The sequence below is a fragment of the Nuphar pumila genome, chromosome 1, assembly GCF_984573655.1.
Source record: "Nuphar pumila chromosome 1, dmNupPumi1.hap1.1, whole genome shotgun sequence".
NCBI classification, from domain to species: Eukaryota; Viridiplantae; Streptophyta; class Magnoliopsida; order Nymphaeales; family Nymphaeaceae; genus Nuphar; species Nuphar pumila.
Window position 1 is genome coordinate 3,723,167 of NC_143249.1, and position 21,298 is coordinate 3,744,464.

Sequence of the window (21,298 nt, forward strand, 5' to 3'; positions counted from 1 at the left end):
CGGAATAGGGGATTTTTCCAGTGGACCGGTTGCCGTGAAAAAAAGAAGACGGGTAGAGAGAGAATTTCCGACGTTCTTGTTTTCTTCAGATGGCGAAAAGGAGAGGTTCGGAGTTTGGATTCAAATTGTAAATTCAAAATCCTTATTGACCGTTTTACTTAATCGACCGTTGTGACGATGTCATATGACGAAAATGACCCCCACTTTCCGATGAGCCGCAGCATTGCTGTCAGTTCAACGTGGACCCCATTCAGGGTCGGTTGTTTACTCAACGGTTTTTTTTTTCGTGGGGACTGGATGCTGCTTTTCTTAAAGAGGATGGACTTGGACTTGGACTTGGACTTGACCTAGCTGGGGTCGAGCCTGCGTTTGGCTTTCCCCTTGGTGGACCAATTCCAATTGGGTATGATCCAAGTCCCATAATAGTAGGCAAAATCCATATTTTAAAAAGTAAAAGAAAAATGAGTGAGAGAGGCTTAAGGGTAGCTGCCTACTTAGACCCTACGGCCAGCTTATCAGGCTTCCTAAGTTTTTATTTTAATTTTTTTTCTCAAATCTGATTGTGCAGATGTGTTCTACATGCTTAATTTTTATAAGAATTGACTATTGGATCATCCGATTCAGTCACGTTTTTATAAGGTTTGATAATCTATAATTTTTATAAATATTCAAGTTAAAAATTTCACATATTTCCATCAAAAAACTTTATCAAGTGCCACTTTCTTGTAAATCGACCACATCGAACCGAGGGGCTAGATTTGCGGAAAAAAAAAAAAAACCATCATTCACTAGCAATGAGTTTAACATTGGAAGGGGCATACTCCCGCGTCGAAAAAATGAATTAGATGTAAGTAATGGACATGATTGAGATTCAAACCACGGGGAACACTTGATTGCCCCAATTGTCACCCAACTATATTTTTTGCTTAGCCTATGTACGGCACGTTCAACCCTGAGCATGCAATAGCCTTACATTCACATATACCCCGCCAAGGACCACCCACACAAGGCCTTTAGTGTATGAAGCTTAAGACAACACCCAAACCAACCTACCCCACACACAAAAAAGGGAGCAAACACATTGCTTGTCATTTAATGCTTCGATAGGATCCATATACCTATCTTGTACAAGCAATATCAGGTAGTACCCAACCAACTCATTTAACCCATTGCAGGCATTAAGGTCACATCATCTACTTTAGTCATGAACCAACTTTCAGCACAAACTATCCACCTTTGAGCACTTCCCTTTGGATTCAATGCATGTACCGGACACGGCCAAGTCTCATCTTAAGCTTAAGTACTTGAGCCTTGAGAGAGCAGTACCATCCTTATTGTACTTCTTCATCTTTTCGAAGGGACTAAAGGTTGTCTCAACACATTAGAGCATGCTACTTTATCATGGGCGCCAGACTCCTCACCTGATCCTCACTACAATGCTCCAATGGGTCAAACTTTCACAGATGCTAGTGGGTTCAAACCTGGATATAGACTATGAGGTGTTGGTACCGGGTTTGGACCTAGGTCAAATTGAACCTCTCATCAAAAAAGATCATACCTGTTCCTATGAGAATTGCATAAACTAGGCCTGATTCATACTTGGTAAAATATTATTTTTTAAAGTTCTCATTGGAAATTTGTGGATCATAATCAGAAAGCAGGATGCATTATATAGAGGCTTCCTATTTTAATCGGACCCTACAGATCCAACTAGAATTCTTAAACGAACCTCCTTTTATTACCAAACCCGGATGCTTTGTACCTGACATGGTTAAATATCAGATCGTACCAGACTAATTGACACCCAAATTATAAGTTTCAGAAGGCCCAAACTTGGGGATCTCAAACTTTTTTCAGGGCCAATGTTGTCAGTATCGGTGTAGGCCCTGAATAGTTGGGCCACCGATTCAGCTGGATCGGCACCATACCGATACTCAAGTGAATCGTTCTGTACCAGCCAGAAATAATAAAAAATTATTACAAGACAATCACAATGTGACACGTGTTAAAACCATTAAAACAATAAAAAATTTAATTTTTAGTATTGTTGCATTTATTTAAAAATAACCAATTCAGGGGTGAAGCCTATCAATTTTCTGCCGATACTATGGGTATCGGCCGATACTGATAACATTGTCCAGGGCTTTGAAATTTTCTTTTCAATGGGATCTTGAGATACATAAATCCTACATCCTCCTCATGCCTATAACCTAATACGATCAAATTTGCAATCCAAGTTCAGAACCAACGAGGACTTGAACACTTCTAATTAATTAGGACTCAAAAACAAAATGAGCTGCTGTGACTCGGCTCATAAAATAGGTCCCACCAGCTTGTTGCGGCTCGTATAGACTTCTTTAACTACTCATAAATATATTTTATACCATATATTGTAGATGGCTGAAGTGTTTGGCAATAAGTTAGAGTTCAACTCCTATTGCTTACAGCCATGTATTTTGTAAATGAGCTAGTTTTAGCATCACTCAGTAGGTTTTGAGTTCAAATTTGAAAAATGCATTTTTTTGATAAACTAACCCACTCAAGGCCAAGATATTTAACTTAGGCTTGCCATGAGTTCGAACTTGGCTGGAGACACAAGAATGAGCCAAGCTTGAATACCCTCAGTTTGCATATTAATAAATAGCCTCTCTCTCAGAAACACTTTGAGAGAGTGAGGTTTACGCAGGCTTGAACTAAGCTGAACCACGTAAATGCATGTGTTTGTGTGCATGACTTTGATTGATATGAGAGAGAGAGAGAGAGAGAGAGAGAGAGAGAGAGAGAGATGTGGCGTTTGGGTAGAGGCACATCATTTTTACGTTGTGGGTCCCACCTAGGTGATGCCCACCTTGACCCAAACCAATCAGATGGCATTGCCCACCCTGACCCAATACCTCCTATTAGGAGATCTAGCTGCCATTGCTATTAGGGTTCCAACTTGTGAATGTCACCAAGTTGATAGGACTTTGAAACCCATGGGTGCCATCCCTTACCACAAGATCGAAGCTGGTCAGCGGAGACCTCAAGGGTTTTGTCAATTTGCATTCATGATGGAGGGGTTTTCCCTTGGACTATCTATCCAATGGAGAGAAAGAGAGAGAGAGGTCACCTAAGAGGTTAAGACCCTGACCTACCTACCTACGTATGTGGTTGAAATCTTTTGCTATGGGAGTGGTACCAGTCCTGATCTGAGTCAAAATAGCTTGTATATATTTTTCTTCCTTACAGTATTTTAATTATTGATTTATTCACTTGGTCAGACTCAATTCAAAGCTTGACATAACTAGCTCAGACCTAGTGCAACAGGTTTCTTAGGCAGGTGATGGTTTTTACCCTTTTTTTTAACAGTATAGGGTACTTTTTACTTCTTATCTATGAAAAAAAAAAACTGGATTACTGCCTAGGATGGTCTGGATACTAACAACTCTTTAGTGGAACAACAGCATTCAAACCCATCAAACAGTTATATCGCAGCTGGCCCCATGGTTTTCATTCCCTACAAAAAAAAATCCTTTCATATATACGATTCCTCTTATGGCCATTTGTTTCATTTCAATGTGCTGAGTTGGTGCCCTTTTTTCTTGTGAAACAAACATCCAAGTATCATGGTAAGAAAGTATCTTAGCGTAAGTCAGCTCCAATGTTTTTCTACCAACTGTATTTTTTCATACCTTCCCTTAATGACAGGATTTTCATAGGAAATCCGAGATGGCAGGAGTTTTTAGATGGTTGTGCCCTTTCTTATATATGGAAGAACCTTCCCTTCTACGGGAATGAAACAGATGCAATTCTCCAGTCTTTCCTGGCTAAAGTGCGGGGCCTGCATGCCCTTTGAAACAAATGGGCCCTCACGTGTTCATAAGAAGTAAGAAATTGGTGCGAGAAAATGATCTCCTAAGTGAGAGGCATGACCGCATTTTCTTAAGAAAAACTTTTTTTTCATAAGAAAACCATGGGCAGCACTTAATGTTTGTTTCATGCAACTTTCTTGCTGTGCCGACAATCCTTTTCTCTTTTTTTTCCCACATGAATGAAACAAAAATCAAATCATCATTGTTCCGAAGTGCCATGAATCCATGATGGCACAAGTGAACCCAGTTTTTTTCACCGCCTACCACTTTTCATGTGCGAATCCTTCCATATCTCCTTCTCTATGAAAGCATTCTCACGAAGATGGGGCTGACAGGATATTTTAGAAATACATACTCCAATTCCCATGAAAGACCTTTCCTTTTCATGGGAATGAAACCAACAGGTACTCACATGAGAAATGTCGGTTTTCATATGTACCATTTGCTTACCATTTCGGTCGAAACAAATGGAATTCACTTAAATCAGATCATAGTCAATAAGAGGGACAAGGGAATGTTGCTCAAAAGACGAACTGAATCACCAAAGACAAACTTCTCCACTGTGTCAAACAAATGTGTGAGAACAATGCAATGCAATAAAGTCAAGAAATCAAACAGGGAAGCCACATGCCATGAAGGTACATGATTTAAAAAGTAACATGGACCACCCTTTGGGTAGACTCCACTGTGAAGTGAAACACAGTTTTACAATGATTTCTCAAATATGTTTTGTCTAGTTTAGGAATTTAAGAGCCATAAAAAACCTATCCCTAACTCTCATTTTTTTTTCACCAATGGGGGGCTCCGTGGTTGGTAGGAGCTGTCAATGCACGTCTTCCTGTGGTGAGACATTGCAGGTTCAAAACCTCAGTGATACTATTGAATAATAATTGCTGGAGGTCCGCCTAATCCCAGCTTGCCTTTAAAAGAAACAAGTAATCATAAGAAAAGTAACTGATGAACAAGCCATCTGTGTGAGAGAGAGAGAGTATAGCTTCCCTACCATGTAAATACCGAATAGTCTGCAACCTCATTCTTTACCTGGACTGACCATTGCAAGCAATAAGATGCATCTTGGAAGCAATAGAGTTTGATATGGCATCCTTCATCTCGAACGGTAGATCAGGTACAATCACAGTGCACATGCCGCTGCACCTGATCAGCCCTCCATCTTCTGTTGGCCCCCGGCCCGGCCCACAGCTGAGAGGTTGTAATCCGTCAGTCAGGTGCAGCGGCACACTCAAAGTGTGCAATATGATTTCACTCGATCATCTTCATACACCCTTCGCTAACCAGGTGGGATCAACCTATGAGGGTATATCTTAGCCAAATAATTGGAATGACCAGCTTGTTGGGTCCGGATGGGGGTTTTCCGGCGAGGCCTCAATCGGCTCCCCTGTGTGTTGGTGGCCCTGCATAAAAACAGAAAAGCAGAGTGGGAGCATACCTGATGCCGCCATTGATGGAGATGTTGTGCTTGCCAGAGATGGTCGTCAGACGTTTCTCTGCTCAGCCGGACTGCTGCCCTCGACGAGCCCAGGCTACCGGATGCAGTCGGTGAGTAGACCTTCAAATTTCTGTAGTAGAGTCGCTCATGATACCATGTTCGTATAAGCATAGGGTGGGAACGGTTACGCACCATTCCCATTTATCTTATGCTGATTTATCAGCAGGATCATCCCTTATCGGGGATGTATCCACATTGTGGATAACCACCACGTTAATCGTGGTGGTTAATCCAACATTCTCCCACTTGATCCGACGATAAATCTTTTTAACCAGAAAACCTTATAGAAATAACTTGATGAATAGATTGGCCTTTATAATCTATTCTAAAGGTCCTTAGTTGAATCTCTAATCCTTAAGAGATTGACAACAACCATAATGAGAATCAAAAACTGAAAGTGATCACTTTATTTATATGCATATGTGAAAAAGAGTTTAACAATCTCATCCTCATTACATGTTCGGAATATTATCCCAGTGCTAGCCCTTTAGTAAGAGGATCAGCGATCATCTCTTTTGTATCAATATTGACTATATGCACTAAATGATTCTTCGTCCTTTCTTTAACAATAAAATACTTTCTTTAACAATATTGACTATATTGACTATATGCACTAATCCTTGTGGATCTTCAAACAGGTCTTTCCTCAGGCTCAGATTGAACCTGATCATCCTGTTCGTGCTCTTCCGTATTGTCCATAATAGGTTCATTTTGGATTTGTGCATTAACAATCGAATGATCAACCACACCATCATTAGGAATAACAATGTGGTATCTTTCGATGTTTTCCTTAACAGGTGATGAAACTTGATCCTGTATTTCCTTAAAACCAATGCTTTGAAGTGCACTTAATCCTACTGAACCATCTTCTAGGAATTTAGCCTTATCCGTTTCAACAATCTGTGGTGAGTGAGATGGGCAATAAAACTTGTACCCTTTTGATCTTTCTGGATAACCAATGAAATATCCACTGGTTGTTCTTGGATCAAAGGCTTTAATGTGGGGGTTATATAATTTAGCCTTTGCAGAACATCCTCATATGTGCATATAAGAAAGTGATGGTTTCTTACCTATCCACAGCTCGTAAGGAGTTTTAGGCACAGATTTCGTAGGAACCTTATTCAAAATATGCACAGTTGTCCTTAAGGCTTCACCCCACAACTTTATGGGAAGTGTTGAATAATTCAACATAGCTCTAACCATTTCCTTAAGCGTACGATTTCTCCTTTCAGCTACACCATTCTGATAGGCACTACCAGGCATGGTATATTGAGGCATAATGCCTTCCTCTTTAAGAAATCGCGCTAATGATCCTTCATTTTGCCCCATCTCAGTAAACCTACCATAATATTCGCCACCTCTATCAGACCTGACTATTTTAATAACCTTATCGGTTTGTTTATCTACTTCTTTCTTAAATTCCTTAAACATTTGAAAAATATCAGATTTTTCGAAAATCAAGTAGAGATACATATACCGAGAATAGTCATCAATAAAGGTGATAAATTTTTCGCATGTGTAACAGGGGGAAAACGGTCCACATACATCCGTATAGACTATTTCTAATATCTCACTACTGCGTTTGGCACCCTCTTTATATTTGTTTGTATGCTTAGCCTTTATGCAATCAACACATGGGTCATTTTTAGTAAAATCTAGAGATTGCAAAATCTCTTCATTTACAAGTCTCTTTATTCTCTTTTCAGAGATATGACCCAACCTTCGATGCCAAAGCATGTAAGATTTATCATTCGTCATGCTACGTTTATTTCCAACCAATGTGTATTCAGAAGTTAGAGACTCCTGAGTTTGGATCTTCACATTCAATCTATATAAACCATCATAAACTGATGCAGAACCAATTTCAATTGAATTTCTGAATATGAATAATTTAGAATTTTCAAACTTAAAATAGTATCCAAATTTATCCAACTTTGAAATTGAAATTAAGTTTCTACTATACGATGGAATATAAAAGACATCATGAAGATCTAAAACTATGCCTGTATCCAAAGTAATCATGCAGGTTCCAACACCCTTCACATGTGAACGCATCTTGTTTCTCGAATAGATGCTTTTCTCATGCATTGTTGGTTCTCTTCTGCTCAGGAACAGCTATAGACAGTTGGAAATATGAACAGTAGCACCAGAATCAATCCACAAGTTATTTTCAGGAATTTGTAATAAATTACATTCATGAGAAACAAATGACAAATTACCTCTTTTTTCCAATCACTTCTTGTACTTTATGCAATCTGCCTTTATGTGTCTCTTCTTCTTGCAAAAGAAGCACTTTATGGGAGCAGAGTTGGATTGCTTGTCTTGGGATGACTTATCCTCAGTTGGTTTGTTCTTAGCATTTCTCTTAAATGCATTCTTCCTTGATCCTACCTTGGACATATGAGAAGCCATATGTGCACTCTGTACCTTCTCACTTTTCATCCTCTATTCTTCTTCAACACACTTGGACATGAGTTCATTAAATGTTCATTCAACATTATGTGTGTTGTACGAGATTTTGAAAGGTTCGTATTTCAAAGGTAAGGACGTTAGAACTAAATGCACTAGGGAAGAATCAGAGATGGTGAGCTTCATGCCATTCAGCTGAGACGTTATGTTTCTCATTTCTAAAATGTGTTGACGAACGTTTCTCCCTCCAGTATATTTCATAGATATAAGTTTTGACATCAGGATACTGGCTTTGGCCTTGTTTGAACTCACAAACTGTGCCTCAATGACATTCATGAATTCCCTCACTGTTCTGCATTGTGGGATTACACTTCTAATGTTCTTAGCTACTTTAGATTGCAAAAGCAACAAGCTAAGTCTATTCGAGCGCTCTCACTTCTCAAAAGCAATCTTTTGATCAACAGTACTCTGATCAGTGAGGGCAGCGGGTTCATCTATCCTTAGGGTGAGATCTAGATCCATATAACTTAATGCAAATAAAACAGTTTCTTTCCAATCACTAAAATTAGATCCATCTAGAAAAGGTACAGAGCTAGAGCCATCTAAAATCACAGAACTAGAAACTGCATGACAAAAGACACGTATCAGAAAGCATTCATACTAGACTAAAACTTTAGTGGAAAAAGCAAAATAATAAAGGCCCTTGATATACTTCTTTCCAGGCGAGTGAACGGGGTCATCAGAAATCTACTTTGGTAAGAGCTCCGACACGCGAAAGCACTTCGCCTACCGACCATATTCGGTAAAACTAAGGTTCTTGTGAAGTTAGACCATCAACACAAGGTACCTTTGGATACTCATGTGTGATGTATCTCGACACATTTACCTTATTCTACCCTACTTAAATACCAAACACGATAAAACTACCTTTGGGTCATTTATCGTTTTATGAATATAAGTACAACAATAATATTGACTAAAACCATATGATAGTATAATATTTTTTACAACATACATGCATTCAGTCACTTTGGTGACATGAATACACTAAGTTATCTAACTATCCTTAATGTCAATATGTAAAATAATATCCTAAAATGGTCTGTAAACCGAATGGACCAGACATATGACCCTCAAAATGGTTCTAAAACTGAATGAACCTATCATATGTTTCACGAACCAGTCTTAAAGCACTCTGAACTGGTCTGAAACAGCCCTGAATCGGTCATCCAAGGGTCCGAACCGGTTCTGAACCTTATGAATCGGGTCAAGTATGAACAAAAGTTCATAAAAAAGCCCTATAACTGTATGCGAAAATCCTTATATTTTCTTATATTTAAGAAAACAGAGTCTTAACATCTCGGAACCGGTCAGAAACTGGAAGGAACCGGCCAAAAACAGCTCTGAACCGGTCCCTGAAAGGGGCTGAGTCATACCCTGATCCGGTTGAGGCCAAATAGTGCATGGACCCTTCTGGATCCGGGTCAGACCCAGTATGATTTGGATCCGGGCCGGACCCAGCTGTATTCGGATCTGAGTCAGACCCAGATTGGCTGGATCCGGGTCAGACCCGGAATGGGCTGAATCTGGGTCGGACCCAGTAGCAACTAGATCTGGACTGGACCCGGTACAAACCGGATCCGGGTCAGACCTGATACAAACCGGATCCGGGTTTGACCCCGTTGAAACTAGATCTGGGTCGGACCCGATACAAACCGGATCCGAGTCATACCCGGGGTTATCCGGATCCGGGTCAGACCCGGTTAATACATGGATCCGGGTCGGACCCGATTAAAACCGAATTCGGGCCTAACCCGGTATCTACCAGATCCGGGTCGGATCCGGGTCTGACCCAGTTGCTACCATATCCGGGTCTGACCCGGAAGCTTCTTGATCCGGGTCGGACCCGGTACATACCGGATCCGATCCGGTTCTACCCGATAAAATAAAACGAAAAGGGGCAGAAAACCCCGATCTTTTAGAAAACATGGGTTTTCCCCTTTTCATAGCCGGCAACCAATGTCGTCGGTCAGCGACCAATGCTGCCGCCTGCCGACGATCAACACCGGCGCCTTCCTGCGACCAACGTCGTCGCCCGCCGGCGACCAACGCCGCCGCCTGATGGCGCTTCTTCTCCGACGAAAGCAGCCATCCGCCGGCCAAATACGCAGAAGCCTTCAGAAATCTGGTGACTCAATAGTCTCCGGCGACTGCTCCTGCAGCCTGCTAATGGCGGATGGAGAAGGAAACGCCGGCGGGGTCCTAACCGACAGGAAACCCCAAAAAACAGAGGTAAGATAGTTTTTTTTTAATCAGTCTGTCGCCCAACAACGACAGTCGTCGTTGCCGGCGACAGGCGTCGGTGACCAGCAACAGCGTCACCCCACGGTGACCTGCTTTGCTGGTCGATCCAGAGCACACCCCGCAGCGGAAGCGGGGTGTGGGCCCATAACCCAATGTTGGGTTCGGATGGGGGTTTTCCGGCGAGGCCTCAATCGGCTCCCCTGTGTGTTGGTGGCCCTGCATAAAAACAGAAAAGCAGAGCGAGAGCATACCTGATGCCGCCATTGATAGAGCTGTTGTGCTTGCCGGAGATGGTTGTCGGACGTTTTTCTGCTCAGTCGAACTGCTGCTCTCCACGAGCCCAGGCTACCGGATGCAATCGGTGAGTAAACCTTCAAATTTCCGTAGTAAGGTCGCTCATGATACCCTGTTCTTATAAGCCTAGGGTGGGAACGGTTACGCACTGTTCCCCTTTATCTTATGTTGATTTATCGGCAGGATCATCCCTTATCGGGGATGTATTCACATTGTGGATAACCACCACGTTAATCGTGGTGGTTAATCCAACACACCTTTCAACTGAGGTTGGTAAACCAACGGGTGCTCCCCGTGATTGGTAGGAGCTGTTAGTGCACGTCTCCTTTGTGTTCAAACTCCAGTGGTACGTACGTTGAATAATAACTAGTGGGGTCTGCCTAACCCCATATTGCCTTTCAAAAAAAAATAGGGTTGTTAAATGAGTTGAATGAACCAAACATGAAACACTCAAGCATGGATTCTGTTTTAGCAAGTCCAGTCCGACTTGACTTCGATCGTGATGAGGGTTCTAGCTAGCTCATTTGAAAAAAAGAATGCATTGTTTTCAATGCAAAAAAATGATAGGATTTGAATTATAAACCTATCCAGTGAAGCTAAAAATAATTCATTTTAGGAAAAAACATGCATTGTTTGAAAGCTTAAAGTAAACAATTAGATTGAACCCTAAACCTATTTCTTGCAAGCAAAATCGTTCAAAAAATAAACTTTTATTAGCGCCAAGAGGGTTGGCAAAGTGAGGTGAGGCCTTGGCTGCTAGACGAGCAGTCAAGGTAAGATTCTCACGGGTGTCGTTCCTTTGCACAAAGCCAATCGTGTATGTAGCATAAACACCAGGGGCAAGGGTCCTAGCTTCGAAGTTTTACACTACCGATGCGACCATCATAGGTATGACAGGCTGAGCCAGCGCGATCAGGTCTTAGTGATTCGGTTTCTTAGTTATAAATCCAAAAAACAAAGTTCTTTAAGAGCCGAACCACGAGCGGCGGTCCATCTCGTTTTCCACACTTACCTGTGGGCCCACAACCGTGAACCCGACGAGGAAGGGCAATTCTGTCATTTCCTTCGGACCAATTAAATGAATGTACCTCCGTCATTAACGGAAAAAACGAAGGGCAGGCAAAATGAAAGCTGCCAAAAAAGGAACTTAATCCTCCTATTCTTCGGGGGGAAGGCAAGGATACTAGCGTAATATATCTAACAATGGAGGCTAAAAGTATAACCAACAAAAAAATATTCAAAAGATTTATTTAAAGAGAGCGAGGGAGACAGATCGCTTCGGCGGGCATGTGGCTCGAGTCGGCGTTTTTGGATTTTTTCGGAATATATAAATCCGTGACGTCCGAGACGGTCGCTCTCTTTGTTTCTTCCCTCCCTCCCTCCCTTTTCCTAATACGATTTTTCTCTTTCTCTCCCTCTTTTTTCTGCTTTTTTTTTGTGTGTGATTATTGATGAATTATTATTAGATGGAAATTATCGTTAGCGGAGGAGGGAGATGGCACGTGCGAGCGGAGCGTGTGAGGATTCCGGGGATGAAATAGGGACTCTTCTTCCTTCGGAAGCCGGAGATCTCTCTGTGAACCACGACGACGAAGAAGAAGAAAAACAAGACGAGGGAGAAACAGGAGAAGAGAGGGAGAGGAAGAGCTTCGGTGTCATCTCGACGAGTCGAGATGTGGATTCGCGTCATCTCCGTGAGAGAGGTAACCGTTTCTCGATCTTCTTTTCGGTTTGGAGAATGATGATACCTGCGCGTTTAGATTCGGCGAATAAGTTTCTTTGCCTTTATTTTTTAGTGCTTCTGTATTATTTCTGGGTGGGTTTCTATGGTGCAGAGTGGTTAATATGGGCCCCGGATGCGTTTGGATCGCTATAATCGTTTTTTGGGCCACATATTGCTCTGTTTCCCTCTTTTTCTGGGATTTTATGCTTCATTTTACTCGAAAAATGAAGTCTTTAGGTTTTAGAGTGCCAATGCGGGGATCGAAACACGATTTTGATGCAACTCGGAGGCAAGATTTCTCTGCGTTGTGGAGAATCGATATTTCGAACTAAAAGATACCACCGGTTTTCCTTTTCTGCTCGTTTCCCTCTTCTTTCTCAAGGTTTCTACTCTTGTAATGAAGGTGGACGATGTCGACGATCTCTTTGAGTCTTGAAATTCTGCGTTCTTGCGAACTCGACGATCACTTTGAGTTTCGTTCTTGCGCTAAGAGTTTTTCCGCTTCCTTTTTATCGCTCGTCTGAAAATGAAGCTTCCGATTGTGTCTTGAGCGTCGAAGATGACGGACTGTGTGTTTTTAGTGTTTAGGGCTCGGGTTCTTGTTGCCACACTCGTTTTGCCTTTTCATTTCTGTATGAGATCCCGTAGTGCTCTTTTCTGTTCTTTTATTTTATTTTTCTTGCCCTTCCTGAGTTGAATTTTTTTTATTTTTCTGCGAGATTGAAGTTATTGGGTTTCGCTCTCAGCCAATTCTCGCTTTTCTGTCTTGTTTTGATGGGACCTTTGGTCTTCCATTGTCTCCTTCGTGCTACGTTTTCCGTCCCTTCTTTTCTCCCTAAATAGTGTTTGGCGTTAATGCTGTTGAATGTCGTCGTTGTTTCCGTTGACATTCAAGCAGTGTCAATAGTCAAAATACTGTTTCGTTTAATCCCCTGTTCGTTCCCGATCAAAATTCCAGACTCTTGGAAATTTTTCCGAATTTCGTTGTTTGGAAAGTGAAAACGCCACTTTAATGTAGGCATTCCTTAGTTCTCGTATTGGGTTTAGATTTTGGAATTCACCTTCCTTTGCGCTCTCCGTTTGAACATGGTGAGTTGGAATAGTATCAGTGAACGCTCTGATTGTGAGACGGACGGCGGTGGGTCCGATTTTTCTACTCCTTGGGATTTTCCTTCCTGCGTCTTCTGTCCTCGTTCATTTGTGGTGGCGAGAAAGCAGTCTTGAAAGACGCCGTCGCCCGTCCTGTCCTTTTTTTAATGACAAGTAAAACCCCGGGTGTGCCCCAAGACGACCCTGCCTTACGTGGCTCATTTTGAAAGCTTGAACAACCCGTGTGCCGGTAGGTTTTGATCATGCGGCTTCATCTCAGCACCCTCACAACCACCCCGCAGGCCGCCCGGGCGACCCGACGGTGGTATGTCGCCCGTCCTGTCAGTATTGCCTAATGGCTAATGGCTCTCTGAGTAGCGATCTTGCCACTTCCTTCGTTTCGTTTCGTTCTTTATTACCTTTAACTTGTCATTCCACTTTTTCCAGTAACTTGGTGTGCGGATTTTTTCCTTTCTTTCCCTTAGTTTCCCTTTCTCTTCTTTTTCTTTCTGCCATTTCATCGATTCTGGCGATATAGTTAATCTTTTAGTTATGTGTTTTTTTTTTTAAAGGCAAGCTGAGGTTAGGCAGACCCCTACCAATCATACAACTATACCATTGGGTTTGAACCTGCAACGTCCCAACACAAGGTGACATGCAATAGCTGCTCCTACCATATACCATACAAGCGGAGCCCCCGCTCAACTATACCATTTCCTTCATTTAGTTATGTTGTTCTCTCGTGTTCTTGTTTTTTTGCGGTTGCATTGAAGCACAGAACGAGGCTGACTTACGAGAAATAAAAGATTTTCCTTCGAGTTTTGGTAATGGACCCACCTTCGTGTCTCTCACCGATTTTCGCGTTGTATGTGGGTGGGAATTGAGAAAATCGATTCTACAATATATTTGTGGTCTCCGTTCTACGTGCTATCGAAAATGAGACCGGGATGCTTTTACCAACTTTTCCCATGCTCGTATAAGGTCTTCATTGAGAATGGCAACGGCATTCTTGGGGTATGTTGGTCTTTTCAGATTCGGGGCCATGTGACCGTTATTGAATGCCTATCTATGTCTCGTAGACAGTGCTAAACCGGGGCTATTGATCTCCATCTTTTAGTGGACTTCTGTGATAACATCATCTTTCTGCCCTCGTGTCGTGTAGACTGTACTACCAAGACCAGCTAACAAACTTACTGTTCTTTCTATGCTTCAATAGTGCTAAATGCTAACCCTCATCCCCCATTGGGTCAGGTGTCATTTCCTGCGGAATTGTTATCAAGACCACTTGGGAAAAAGGAAAGAAAATACTGTGCATGTTTGTGGCCTTTCTCTACTTTTGTGGGAAGTGACCCTTTTGTTTCTTCCAAGAGAACCCAACGTTCTGAAGCAAATGGCAGGTTTTTGCCATGCACAGCTTCAAACTGAAGCCGTTCTCATTATCTTGCAACCTCATCTCGTACACCCAAACACACCTCTCTCTCTCTCTCTCTCCTTAGCTTCCTGGTCAAACAGCGTTTCCTAGCTAGAGCTAGGAGGCCCCACCTTCTTTGTCAAGCTTATGGTAGATAAGATGGGGGTTTTCTTCCGATACAATCAAAACCCGGGGCAGCTTTGGAAGGGAGGACACAGTCAGTAATTCAGTATTGCATGCAGGGCACTCCGAATTTTTGCTAATCTTTGCCTTGAACCATGAGCTGACAACGACAACGATCTCTCCCTTTGGACACCGTGTCAGCGGCGTGTTTCTGTACAAATTAAAATGTGGAAATTTTTTATTAGAACCCACCTTTATAATTAAAAAAAAGCTTTCGTTTCAGAATTTTTCTGGCACAGCCTAAGTTTTCCTAACAATTGTCAAATAAGAGCCTGACTTGACTTATCACTATTCTCAACCACTTATCGATAGTTTGAATACTGTAACATGTCAAAAATATCATTCTCCCTTTCTTTTATCCAGACAGTTCCATCGTGTCTTAGTAAGAGTAAAATAGGAATTTTTACTAAACTTTAAAAGTTTTCGACCGTTTTGTTTGAAGAGGAGGAGGCTTGTTGAAGGCCCTTATTTGAGGATTTAGAATTTGGGGAAAGTTGGCACCTGACATGAAATATCAGGTGAAAAGGGTGGCTAAATCAAGAAATTTCTCAAATACATAACCCGACTGTCCACGAATTAACACTTCCTTTCTCTTTCCCTGACCCCCCTGTCCAGCACTTCGAATCTCTCTCTCTTGCTCTCTCGTGCGCTTGGCCGACCTTTACTACTCGCGCGGCCTGCCCCTGAACAACCGCAAACCCCCCTTTCAAACCCAGCCGACGATGATTTTTTTTCTTAATTGTCTGTAGGGATGGCAGTGGACTGGGGCAGAGGAAAAGGTCTCCACCCCCACCCGTCTCAAAATTCTGCCCTCCATCCCCGTACGCCGTACGGGTCTTGATTTTAACCTTCATTCCCAGTACAATTGGGCTGAGGCGAGTGGGTCTCCGTTTCTCCTCTGTCCAATCATCCTTAAAAAAGAAAGATTAGGGGCGGGGCAAGGCGAGAATCGGGACGGAGATGAGGCAGGATGGGAGAAAATCCGTCTTCATCCTGGTACAGATTTTGATTTTAACCTCCATTCCTGCTTTCATCTCCGTTTCATGTCATCCATCCCCCGTCCAAACGAAACTAAGCGGGGCCCATTTCCCCGTCCACTGCCATCCCTATTTGTCTCAAATTAGGGCCTTTCTGAAGGGTACGGGTTGTTTCACAGCTTCAGCTCTCGGGTTGGTGATTTTGACGAAAACAGGTGTTCAGGTAACCCAGAAAGGTTCGTGGTTGCATGAGGATGGTGTGTATTTACTATTTAGCCTGCATGGGCACTGTACTTGGAACCTTTTAAAGATCGTTCAAGCCTTGGAAATTGTGTGACCTCATAGGCGTGTTGCCCATTTCTTGCCTTTGCTGAGGAGTGCGGGCCCCAGTAAACATATTAATTGTCAAGTTATGGCCTTCTAGGTTTGGTGGTCCCACTCCCATACCCATATGGTGAGCTACGTGGTGGTCCCGTCAAATCTAGACTCTAGCTAGCCTCATATATTTTCTATCGTTTGGGTAGTCGCAATCAGACATTATTTTTAAAAGAAGCGCTCTGATGGAGAGCCTTTAACGTTTCGATGAGGATCACATGGCCCCGTAGAGAAATCTGCTACTTTGATTGATTTCCTCTTTTGACACATGGTGTACTATGGTTTGACTTTGTGGAAGATCGTTGGCCGTGATTTGTGTTTAATATTTTAATGTTATCATGCTCCACGTAGGTCACCTTGAACACGGCCTCCTGATAGCCATGAGGTGGTTGTGAACTTTTAGGGCCTTTGATCACTGATTTAGTGATTGTAACTCACTTAACTTTGATCATTTAAGTCATTTGTCACTCCATAGTAGCTACTATATCGTTGTCCTACGGCCATTTTGTAAACAAGATCCAATTGTGCTATTACGTTTTCGCTTAACCCAATCTTATTGTAAAGTTAATGACCACGCGTGTTGCTCTTCTTCATTTCCTCATATATGGACAAAAAAAAAAAGCTAGACAGGGGCGTTTCAATGAATCTAGCAGTGTACTTTTGTTCAGAAACAATATACAGTTCTGTGAATGCTCGCCCTGTCATTCGTTGTAATTATGAATAGGACCCTTAATTGCTTTTTTATTTCTAACTTTTCTACAGTCCGCCAATGTTTTGCTAATGGGAAAATTGCCTGAACTTGTAATGAAAGTAGGCGCGTGTATCAATACCGGAAAAGAAAGTCAAAACCATCTTTATTCAAATACAGTATCAGGTGTTCAGGAAAATAATGCCCTGGACTACTTATTAATTTATTGGGTCTCTCTCTCTCTGCACTATTTTTTTCTTTTCTTTTTTGTTTTTTTATGGTCAAGCTGTGGGTTGCCCTAAGCGGGATTAGTAATCAAGATAAGGTTCATCCTTGTTCAGCTAGACTAAATGCCACAAACTATGGCGCCATCAAGTTGATCATAACATTTTCCTACTGCAAAATATCAAGCATAAAGCATTTGTTGACGCTCGTTAGTTTTATAAGTTGCCGATTAGCTGGAGCTCTGTCCATTTTGCATATTGTAGTTGGTCATGAGATTTAGGTTGAGCTTCGTTGATCTGTTTAAACGAAGTCAGTTCGGTATGATAAGTTTTACGTTCCGTCCATATTTTAGTTATTTATTACAATGCCTACTTTCCAGCTTAAACCGAAGTTGTTTTAGGCGATGAAGATTTGGAGCCAGTGTCATTTACTTAATCAATCATTTAGTAACTGGGTGAATATCAGGTGCTTGCCTGTTGATTTTCTCTTCTATCAATAAAGGTCAAAGCTTGTAGTTTACTTCAGCACTACCTATTTGACTTCGTCCGAGCCCTTTAATGTAGCCTTATATTTCTCTCAGGTAAGGCTATGTTTATCGGTAGTAGTGTACCCCACTTAACTCTACCAAGGTTACTGAGGCTGCTTGCTATTTAGTATTTACTTTTGATGTTTTAGCTGATTTCCAAGTTAAGAGCGGATTTTGGCTTGGGAACAAATGAATCTTAGTGGAACTCAAGCTGTATTCCTAGTCACTAACCCCAGTCAAACTCCATTTTTTTACTTTAATGTTTTGAGCTGATTTCCAAGTTAAGAACAGCCTGAGTGGAACTAAAGTTGTACTCTGAGTCACTAATCTCAGTTAAACTCCAAGTCTTCATCTGAGGATAACTTCTCCGATTGTTCTCATGCATATGGGCATATGATTAGGTCACCAAGTTGAATCTTAAAACTATATGTCTTCAAAAATTATTCATGATATTCTTTGTAACAGGCTGCAAAGATAATGACTATGCTTGGACTAGATTGGATTGGTCCATGTCATGATCGATATTATTGGGTGTATGATGTATAAAGTAGCTTCTGCACTGTTGCTCCTATGCCTTGAAAAACTTTCCTGTTTGTAAAGCACAAATTAGCACTATGGGTGAGCAGGGGTGTTAGTTTCCTTGTCACTCAAGAAAAAATTTCCTGACAATCTTCTCAACGTATATTTTAGCCTCTTCCAGAATTTTAGTACTTAAACTCTATTATCAAAGTTGGCAATCCTTTTTTTTTAACCCTGTTGACTAGTTATTTGTATGCCTGCTTACTAATTGTTTGTATGTTACAATGGGATATTCTTTGCTTGGAGCCTTCGACATCCCACTCTTGTACTCATGCTTCGAGCACAAACCGTGACTATAAGGCTGGTTTGTAAACCATTATGTTGTTGCCAAGATCACTCACCTGACCTACTTTTCTATCATAACAAGCTTAAAGCTTATGCAAAGTTCTCATGTAGGAAGCGGCACTTTGAACACAAAACTAACCCTGAGGCACGCATCACTTTAGGTTAGAAGTCACACATTATGGTGAGCACCCGATATCCTGATGACACCTTGACCGTTTTTCTGTTTTCGCACTTCGAATATTTACTGTATTTTCTGCCTTGATTGTGTATTTTTGCAGTTTTGTTTTTCATGTATTTTTTTCTTAAATTATTAATATCCTTCTAAATAGTCTGCTCTTACATTTTTTTTGTTACTGGCGATGTTGTATGCTCGAAAATTTATATGCATCTTCCTCAGTGGTCAGTTATCTCAGTAACATATTCTGCAACTTGATAAAGTTATAGTCAATTTTGCCAGAACAAGTACATATGCTCTTTTATGCCTTACCATCACATGATTATCTGTAGATGCTAACTGCTACCTGCCTTCCGCTTAACGTTAAAATGATTGATAAGGTGTAGGCACTGTTGAATTTAGATATCAATGCATCAACATGATACAATATGTGAAATGCAGGACAACGAAAAGGTGTGGGAAAGTTTAGGGAAAGCTGCTGTTTTTACACGTGTTACCCACTGGGGCATATGCCTTGGCCTTTATGGACGGTTGGACACAACTGCCTCACATTGGATTTGGCCTTTATAAAACTTGAGCAGGGTGGGTACTTCTACAACCAGTGCTCGTAATGTCACATTATCAACAGAAAATTGTGATGTGGTACATTCACAATGCAATTTGCACCTTTAATGACACGACAGTTTTGTCTATCAAAGGTAAAAGTGTATGCCAATTTCTTCTGGCCAACTTTGGATGCATTCATGAGAAATACAGACCCCTAATGAATGTTGGTTACGCGTCATCTTTTTCACTTTATCTTTGGCTGCCGTTATTGTACAAAATTGCCCTTCTTGGTAGATACATGGCAGCCATTGTTGGACAAAATTGTTGTTGCTTTTGGCGGCCTTTTGTCCCAACAGGGGTGATTTTCTTGTATTTTCCTTCAAAAGAATGGAGAAATTGATGAAGATGTAAATCATAGGATTAAGGTTGGGTGGATGAAATGGAAAAGTGCAATTGGAGTATTGTGCGATCGTAGAATGCCATTGTGGTTGAAGGAAAAGTTTTATAGGACGACAATTAGACCCGCTTTACTATATGGTCCGGAATGTTGGGCTGCCAAGAGACATCATTTTCAAAAAATGAGTGTAACTGAGATGCGTATGCTTCGATGGATGTGTGGAAATACACTAAAAGATAAGATTCGGAACGAGGAAATACGTAAGAAAGTAGGCGTTGCATCCATTGAAAATAAGATGAGTGAGAATCATTTACGATGGTTTGGGCATATTCGGCGAAGGCCTAATGATGCTTCGGTTAGAAGGATGGAGAAATGAGAAAATATATTAGCTAAAAGAGGTCGGGGTAGGCCTAAGAAGACTTGGATGGAGATGATAAGAAAGGATATGAATGCTTTTAACCTCACCGAGGACATGACATTGGATAGAAATGATTGGAAGAGAAGGATTCATGTGGAGGACCCAGAATGATTTTCTTTTTTGTTCATATCGCCGACCCCAATTGTTTGGGATGAAGGCGTTGTTGTTGTTCCTTCATAAAGTCTATAGGTGCCATGATTGAACTACATCTACCATTTTATCAGATCCAAATTAAGTTTGTTAAAGGAGCGAATTTAGCCAAGCTAAAAAGTGTTCAAGCTTGGCTCATTCTTGTGGAGAGCCGAGCCAAGTTTTAGCTTGTAATGAGCGGAGCTCGAGCTGGCTTGTTTATATAAAAGTTACATTGCTTCAAAGCTGGAACTAATAGGATCACAACATCAATTATTTTAGAGCTGGAGGCAATAAGATTTGATCTCTATAAACCTGTTGCTTGCAAACCAAATCCTTATTTATTTTACACTATATTATATGATGTAAAATATACTTAAAATATATTTTTATCACTACTTAGTAAGTTTATAGGAGTCGAGTCGAGCTGATCGCCTTATTCATGTTCGGTTTGCCAAACCTATTTTATGAGTTTGAACGATAAACAAGGTGAGCCACGAGCTGGTCGGGTATTTTTCCAGACCTAATCCATATCCTCTTTCTGACCATGTTAATATTTTTGGGGCATATTTGTCAGTTCAGTATTTTCTTCCATTTTGGCACTTTTTGGGATCATGTTTCTAATTTAGCTTTGATTCTTTGCCTAAGGCTGACATTTCTCCCCTTTCTTTTTCTTGATATATTTTCTTTCTTCTGCAGGGTCGGAGGGTGAGCTAGCATGGGATTTTCCGGCATGGCAGGCTTGCTTTGCCGAACCAGCAAGATTGAGTAGCGTTGGCTGCTTCATCTAGCTTGTAATTCTGGCGGAGTACCAGAATGCTGTCTCGGTTTTGTTAATTTCCAGCTCCAAGGGAGGAAGAAAACATGGAAGGCACTGAATTAAGCTGAAGAATGAAGACGATGCATCTTTCTTTCGTTCCTTTTTTTCCCTTTCCCATCGTGATATTGGCGACTCCGGCTCAATCTCTGCACACTTGGTTTGTGTACCCTCTCTCTCTCTCTCATGTATTGCATGTTCTTGTTTTATTCTTTTACTTTACTCAACTGGTTGGATCGTGCCATGACAAGGGCGAGAACTGTTTTCAAAGATAAGGTATTATTTGTTTGGCCCTGAATGGGCCTTATTTTAAGTTTGCTTTTCATTTATGGTGTGCTTTTGTCATCTTGAATATTTGTTTTCTTGTTAATAATGGAGATGAATTGAATA

General features: G+C 41.4%; 1 long non-coding RNA gene across 1 annotated transcript; it reads left to right on the forward strand.

Moving 5' to 3' along the window:
• Window positions 1-11,782: 11,782 nt before the first annotated feature.
• Window positions 11,783-21,298, forward strand: LOC149847715 (uncharacterized). The gene is made up of 2 exons (XR_016430340.1): window positions 11,783-12,068; window positions 20,791-21,298. It is a non-coding gene; the product is annotated as an uncharacterized LOC149847715 (long non-coding RNA).